Raw genomic sequence first — 8,875 nt, 5'->3', positions numbered from 1 at the left:
CAAAAATACATGCAGTTAAAGAGGACCACACACGGAAAGATTAGCACCAAGTCATTCAAAATAATTTAAGTCTGAATTTCTTCTTTTGTTCTTTTTTTCTTCAAGACAACATTTTATTGCACTGCACGTTTTCTTAGCATGGACAGTGAAGAACATGCATGTAATTATATATGGGCTACCCGCCCTTGAGTCAGTTACCTATAAGAACAAACTGAAACAACTAAATAAATTAGGATGGCTGCAAATTGCCTTTTCGGTTTTGGCAAGGTACTTTCAAGGTGTTACCCTGTAAATCAAGTGATTAAATGCTTCTCTGTACACCAAGAAACAAACACAAACACATGGTCTGGGCTCTCTCTCACTCCAACCCTTCCTCCGTCTCTCATGCTTAATAACTCCCCGACTTATAGGCCTAACTTAAGGCTAACGCATGATATAAATTTATTTCGATCATTCATAAATTATGTGCCCTGATTATGTGCCAGTTATCATTTTTTTTTTTTAATTTAATTAAAGTTAAAAGGACAATCACATGAATAATTAAATATTGATAAATAAACTCACTTCTGCAATGAAGCTAGTGAAAACTTGCGCAGATTTGTCGTTCCGGTAAGTCGAGCCGACATCTAGCCCTTTAGCTTCGTCAAGTGATGCCATCCAAACCAAGTCGGTAAATGGCCGGCAGTGTTTGGCCATTGCGTGAACATTTCTGAATATTATTATCAGACGCTCCACAACTTTTTGGTTCATCTTCTGGACCATCTTCTCCGCCTTCGAAGTCCCTGGTAGTGCCTCTCGGGCGGCTTTGGCCCCCATCGCGCGTTGATGGTTGTCGCTTTCGTCGTGTCTCTTGATGGAATACAGTTTAAAAGTACTGCATCCGTCAAAGAAGATATTTCTTCCTGTCCCGGGTTTTTCAGTCATATTGGTTTCCCGACAAATGCGGCAAACCATGACGCCGTTGTCGTCGTCGTATGACAACCACTTGAAATCTCGTTCCCATTCTTTTCGGTACGTGCGTTTCCTTTTCTCATTCTCGTACTCTTCCCTTGCTTCCCTTTTTCTTTTGTCCCGATCTTATTTAGGGTTAGACACATTAAGGAATCGCCACATCTTTAGAAGACTTACTTTTAGATCATTCTGATCGACTTTTGCTCAGGTAGAAAACAAACGCGCACATGTACAAGTTGAACAGCGGATAACGAAGCCTGTACATGTATTAGCACGTGGAGGACCATTTAAAACTAATATTTGCATCTCGTTCCGTACATTTCAACCAAGTGATTTACTACTGATGATCGATGATAAATTTCATATTATTTATTATTGTATTATTATTCATATTATCTGTTTAGAAATTGGTTGACATTGGGAAGGAAACCAATAAAGAATCAAACCGGCAACTCCTAAAAAGATCCAAATATTATTCTGAAAGTAGGCCAATTGAAATAAATTAATGAATTTTTTTCTCAAGACTCAAATATATATTTTTCTAATTTCTATATAATAGCCGCCTATTTTATAACGGTAGACTTTTGATAAGTATTGTAAGACTATATCTTGAATCTTCTACGTAACAATACCAGAGTATTCTATTGCCTTTCCCTGATCTAGTGTTATTAAACAAGGTGGTAGGACCTCCACATCAATTGTTTCAGAAAAAGGAAAGTCACGATAAACAAAACTTTTTTTTTACTTGGCCTTATCGGCAATCGTAAAAGTCTCGTAAACAAACTGTCAGAGACGGGGCTGCGTTACCTCGATCCGTCTATCGCTCTCTCTTATGCCTGAATCACATTTCCAATTTCGTACGAACCACACCGTACGAAATTGGTCGAAACGGCTGTTTTTAAACATCGTACGGGCTCCGTAGAGCTAGAGGAAATGTGATTCAGTCATTACTGCTCAAATAATTTACGCGTCAGTGGACAGGGATACCTCGCATACATGTTATGTACAGGACACAAGATCAGATTTTAGCAAATTATTTGCCATTTGTTTTCCATCAAAATTCATGGCCCTAAATTTTTTTTATTATTTAGGCCTTATATATATATTTAGTTAAAAAGGTCCATGTAGTGCTACAAATAGAACGTGAACATCCCCTGTTTAACTTAAACTAATGAACATCAATGATGATTGCTACCTAGTAATAACAGATCAATTATTCAATCGATAATCACGGAAAATTAACAACAGAACAGCGTACATTATCACCAACAAAGCGTACCGCCGTAGGCCTACGTTGTTATCAAACAAAAAACACGTGAAATTCTCATTCTATGAAGCTCGCACGGCTTCCACACGTACACACTGATTGAGTTACCTTTATTTTCAATCAATATTACCTCCACCAATCATAATGTCAAATACCAGACACACCCATTGTTGTTCCCTCGTTGCTTAGTATAGTCCACAATTAGTCGCAAATACACCAATCACAATGCTGGGATTTGGGAATCCCCAACTTACCCGCCCGAAATCTCATGCGCAGTTTGTAACTGCGCAACAAAGAGTTGAGAAGCGTACTAGCTGTGCTGCAATGCGGATCTCGACAGCTGCCCTATACGCGGTAGCATACTATGATAGCGCTACGCCTATGTACCGGCCGGGCCGGGGTGGCGGCGGCGGTGTGTACAGTACCTACGCGACGGCGTGCATCGTTTTTATAAAGTTAGTATGCGAAACGAAACATTTCCTTGTTTGATAGATCGGATTGCGTCGCTTGGAAAAGCTTGGAAATAAATAATTGGAGATAATAAATGTCGCCTCGGTTTCGGGTAGATCTAAAGGTTAAACAAGTTGTTGATAAATAATTTATATATTACTGTCCAAATATTTGGGTGGCCAGCCGGGCCATCTAGTCGGTGATTTCACGTGGCCCGACAGCGTTTCAGGTGGCCATTGGCACCGGGCCACCGCTAAATTCGAGCCCTGCTTACCCTGCATCTTGTACATAATTTGGCAAAACAACGTATGTTAATATGCACGTTTCGTGCCGCTGCACTATGATCTGGCAAAACAAGTAGGTATGTTGTTGCAGCAAGCTCTGTCCGTATTTGCTTTGATTTGGAAAAACAATTAACGTATGTCGCGACGTTACAAATGCCATTTAAAACTCTCTCTTATGCATAGGCATGGTGTCGCAATGCTTCAGAAGGTCCGTTTTTTTTGCCAGTTGAATGCCTCTAGCTGCCTCCATGAAGGGAACACTTTCACTCAGACTTTGACCTTCACTAAGTTGATGATTCTAGTTGGAGATAATGTTCTTACCAAGTACACATAGCTAAATGAACTGTGATGTGTGAGATGTCTTGATGAACATGTTCAACGTTCAATTTCAATTTCAATTTCATTTATTTCTACAGATTCATAAAAGACAGTATAAATTACAATCAAATATAAAAGCATTACAACAAAAGATGAACCTGCAGAGGGGGTGATCAAAAACCATAGAGGTTTATCGGGGATCATCCCCTGCTTAAAATTACAATATCAAAATACAATAGTTATTTTAAAAATTAAACAATGAACACATACAAAAACATATATAGATATTAAATCTTTGTGTGGGGTGAGTAGTAGTGGGTTGGTGGTACCAAGAAATACAACATATAGAGGAAATGAATGATATACAGGAAAGAAAAAAAGAAAGAAATAGTGAGCAAAATAGTAGGAAACACTGTACAAACTAAATCTTATGACCTTATCTCAGCAGGATCTATTACATCAACTCCTATTTTCTTTCAACTGCTCTTTATCGTGTCCATGATGCATTTAAGCGGCCGATGGTCTGTCTCGAGGTGAAAATGCTTCCCATACAAGTATGATTCGAATTTCTGGATATCCCAGACCATTAAGACACTCCCGCTCCATTACTGCATAACACTGTTCCCTTGGGAGAAGATTTCTACTTGCGTACTGGTATGCAATTGGGAACCTTTTCCCATCGTAATCCTGCAGGAGTATTGCACCCAGACCTACGTCTGATGCGTCTGTCCTCAGGATGAAAGGTCGATTCATATCTGGAAGGTGAAGAATAGGTTCCTGTGTCAACTTCTGCGTAAGTGCCTTAAGAGCACTTTCTTTAGCTGCACCCCATTTTACCTGTATAGGTTCACCTTTCTTAGTCCTGTCTGTCAATGGAGCTGCTAGTGCAGCAAAGTTAGGAACGAACCATCATTAGTAGCCTATGAGGCCAAGAAACGAGCGCAACTGTTTCTTGGTTTTTGGTTGAGGCGAACTCTGGATCGCTTCCACTTTGTCTGGAACTGGTGGTAGCTCACCACGTCCTACTCGATGCCCGAGAAATTCTACATTCCGATGACGCACTTCGTTGGTCTCACCTTCAGATTGGCTGCACCTAGTTGCTCTAACACCATCCTGAGATTGGTCAGGTGTTCCTCGAAGGTGGCTGTGTGGATAAGAATATCATCAATAAAATTATCAACATTGTCTAATCCACGCAACAAGTCATGCATGATTCGGCTAAAGCCCGCCGGAGCGTTTACCAAACCAAAAGGCATAGCCTTAAACTGAAACAGGCCATCCGGTGTCACAAAAGCTGTGAGTGGCTTTGCTTCGTCAGTCAGAGGCACTTGCCAGTAGCCTTTGGTGGAGTCTATCTTTGCGAAAAATCGGTCAGTGGCTAATTTACTGAAGATTTCCTTTGGGTCTGGGATGGGTTCCGCATCTGTCACTGTGACTTGGTTGAGTTTACAGCTGTCGCAACAAAACCTTGGATGCTGAGGTAGAAACTTTGTTTGTCACGTCACTTGCACTACGGCCAGCGTCCCCTTCGTGCCACACAATCCATCATGTCCTAGAGGTGTAAATGTCATGTTAAAGAGAACTCATTTGCGTGAAAAGAAGTAATCCTTTATAGAAAGCGTAGGCATCAACAAAGCTTTTTGAATGTCAGCTGTAGTTGTCAACCACGACTCATTGCGGTTTCGTTCGAGATCTTCATGTAAAGCCTGCCTTGCATCGATCAAATGCAGTTTGTTTATGATCAGGATACCTGGTAAGTTAAAAATTTACACTGCTGGCAAACATGGTCATCCTCAGGATGAAGCAGACTGTGGAAGATGGTCCAGTGAAAGAAATATTAAGTTGCCTGAAAACCCTTCAGAAAAATGAGTATGAGACTTTATTGTTTGTGACTTGTTTGAACTCTGTATGTACCAGGTAAGCTCTGAACGGACAGAGATGATGGCAAATGCCTTCTATTTGGAGCGTGTTTGAGCCTATAATGTGAAAGCACATGGCCTGTGTGATTCAATAAATTCTTTAATCTTGTTGACCATAGGCAGTCATCAACATAGAAATTACGGCAAATCACTGTAGTGGCCTCTTTTGTATAGAGCTCTTCCTGCTGTCCTGCCGTTTTCTTTAGTGCATAATTTGCACATGAAGGAGAAGATATGGCACCGAGTACATGAACTCTCATGCGGTATTCTGAGGGTGGTCTCTCAACGTTTCCATCTTCCCACCATAACAGCCTTAAGAAATCTCTGTCTTCTTCTGGCACCACAACTTGGGAAAACATCCCTTCTATGTCTGACATGAGGGCGACCTTTCCCTCTCTGAATCTTGTTAGCCCTCCGACCAAGTTGTTTGCCAAGTCCGGCCCTTTTAGCAGCTCCTGGTTTAAAGAGGTTCCTTTGATTTGTGCTGAGCAGTCATACACCACCCTTATCTTGTCCATTTGTGGATGCATGACTCCATGATGAGGTAGGTACCACTTCCTTTCGGTTGTACCTTGTAGCTCATGATCTGGTACCTTTTCTGCATAGCCTTTCTCTATGGATAGTTCCATACAGTCCTTATACTCCTTGCTGCCTATGAGTAGGGCATGTCTTACAAATGAATCGTCGTTAAACCCAATGGTGTGCAAAAAGTATTTTCTGCAAACTTCCTTGCCATTTATTCCGTACTTCAATGTATACTTCTGTCTTGATAGCCACCCACGTCCTGTTATTGAAGCCCTGTACCCTTTTTCAATGTTTTTTGCAACCCAATATCGCCCATCACTGTAATCCAACCTCCAAAATTTGTGCCAAATGGCCTTTCTTTCCTTTGGTTCATGAAGGGAATTACAATTTCGACAACAGGTACATGGAGCCAATTATGGATGTCTGGCCTTGTCTCTGCCGAGTATGTCGGCAGCATGTTGGTATCTTCTCTTACCTGATTACAAGTAAGACAAAAAAGAAAACTCTGAAAACTTTTTCACAAAGTCTGTAAGAAATGTTGTTTGAAGCTCCCTTTCAACACTATCCAAATAATACTTACTGGTATCTAAGGATCTTGGTGATGCATGTATTTTCCTAACATATACCTGAAAACCAACCATCTTCCAAAAATATAATCAGTTGGGGAACTAAAACACAATTTTATTTTGGCTTTAAAGTGCTCACTAGAACCCCTGGTATTACATAAAAGACCATTGTTATTTAAAAAAAAAAGATATATTTTCACCATAATTTACAATGTTTTAAAATCTGGTGAGGAGGTATAGCAGGATAATGATAATAATTACACATTACTCCCCCAAACCACAATCAATATTTGCTTCTTGGTACCGAATACAAAGCATCATTTTCCAAAATGAAAAGTCATGATGGATTGTCAAACTATACCTCTTTCTATACAAGTCAGTGAAGGCAAGACACAAAACGGAAAGAAACTTCAGAATATTTTGTTCTTCAATCTGAGGTTAAGGAGCTTTGGATTCGATAATCATATTATTTCCTGCCAGTCATCTACATGCAGTTATTTCATGAAGTGCTCGAATGCTACCGGTAGTCTATATATAGTACAAATAGACTTACCACCTAATTCATTTCTTCTTTGAACATCTACTGTTGGCTGTCTACCGCGTGGGGGTAGTGGTGCCGGTAGAGGATGCGGAAGTGACGTATCACCGGCCTTGTCGCCTGATGTGTGCATACGTACGTCTAATTCGTTGCATGGTGGTGGTGGTGCAGGTACATGAGGAAGTGACGTATCACCGGCCTAGTCGTCGTCTGATGTGTAGATACGTACGTCTAATTCGCTTTCACGTGGTGGTGGTGGTGGTGACTGTACATGAGGAAGTGATGTATCACCGGCCTCGTCGTCCTCTGATGTGTACATACGTACGTCTAATTCGCTTTCACGTGGTGGTGGTGGTGACTGTACATGAGGAACTGATGTATCACCGGCCTGATCGTCTGATGTGTGCATATGTTCGTCTTCGCTATCACATGGTGGTAGTGGTGCCGGTACATGATGAGGAAGTGATGTTTCACCGGTCTCGTCGCCTGATGTGTGCATATGTTCGTCTTCGCTATCACATGGTGGTGGTGGTTGTGCCGGTACATGATGAGGAAGTTATGTATCACCGGTCTCGTTGCCTTGTAGACACATAGGCTAACTATTATATAAACCTAGTTAGACCCTACTAGGCCTAACTACTATCTACCAACTTTAACGTTAGATCTAACGTTACTGTAATGCACGGATGACCAATCTTTTAAAGCTCACATGCCACAGCTAACGGTTGGCATAACTTGGCGGGCTGTAGGTACATGTAGTCTTCTCCCCCCTCCCCCCCCCCCCACACACACACACACACTCATGCAATACATAAACACACTTGCAATTTTGCAAAAAACAAACAAGCAAACAACAAAAAATCAGTGAACAAAAACCAGGCTCACTTTTTTTAGCTCACCTTTTTTCAGCCCGGTCACTATAATTTGTAAAATCTTTGTTTTCTAGCCTCACCCTGTAACTCTCCACAATTTGCTAGATGCAGTGTGTCATAATGTCTTGCTATGTTGTTAACCTCCATTACATTCACACTGTGGTGACAAATGAGGCAAAGTGGTTTACCTTTCTCTTCTATGAAGAAATACTTCTGATTTAATCTGATTTAAAGTTCTGCCTTCATCAGAAACTTTCCTTTTTTTCGCAGGTCTCAAAGTCGATGCCATGTTGGTTGTTATTTCAAACAAAATCAAGGACACAGCAGAAAGAATATTTTAACTTTATTAGTTGTAGGCCTACACTGTACATCTCATTGAACGCGGTGTAAAGGGAAGGGGACTACCAGTTTTCATCGCTGCTATGCAGGCCGCATTTCATTTATGAGCTTTTTTTATCGTTACTTTTTCAAAGCTCCGCGGGTTGGCCACCCTTGCTGTAGTGTAACTGTTCGGCCTACTAAACTAACTTTTAGATAGACCTACCTTGCTTCAACTTCCTGACCTTCTGCAAAGCGAGCTAAAGGGATGACCTGCCCTCTTGTTCGACGTGCCGCCATCACGGCGACGTCGACTACGTCTAACAGTAATAGTTATGACGTTGGCACGGATATGGCGATGTGGGGGTCGACGATCAAAATATCGTTCCAATAAATTTTGCGCGGGATCCAAATAGCCAGCTGTACTTGCATTATAATGCACACGTTCACTCAGTTCATTTCATTTATCTCATTCTCCATAAAAAACATTAAAACATACAAACATGATATACAGATAAAAAGATTGATTACAAGACAAATACAGAGGGAAGGAGGAAACAAAATTTTTATGGGAATGTGTATTTAACAAAAAGGGCAGTTAGCCTTATGTACGTCAACCCCTTAAAAAGTATACACTGTATTGTTGAGAAAAGAAAACAAACGGAAAAGAAAAGCAGAAAAAACCTGAAGAAGGGAATGGGAGGGGGAATATATAACAAAGTGCATTAGCTAAAACGTAACGAGTTCTGCCTGCACCGCGCGCGAGTTATTAGGTACCATAGTTGTATAAGAAGGCGATCAAGAGTGTGCACTCCCTATACCTTGCACACATTGTCAAGTGCAAGCGCAGCCGCACAGCAGCTGTGT

This window comes from Strongylocentrotus purpuratus, unplaced genomic scaffold (assembly GCF_000002235.5).
Source record: "Strongylocentrotus purpuratus isolate Spur 01 unplaced genomic scaffold, Spur_5.0 spur5_scaffold_14, whole genome shotgun sequence".
NCBI lineage: Eukaryota > Metazoa > Echinodermata > Echinoidea > Camarodonta > Strongylocentrotidae > Strongylocentrotus > Strongylocentrotus purpuratus.
The sequence above is the reverse complement of the archived record's forward strand: the minus strand, read 5'-3'. Positions refer to the sequence as shown.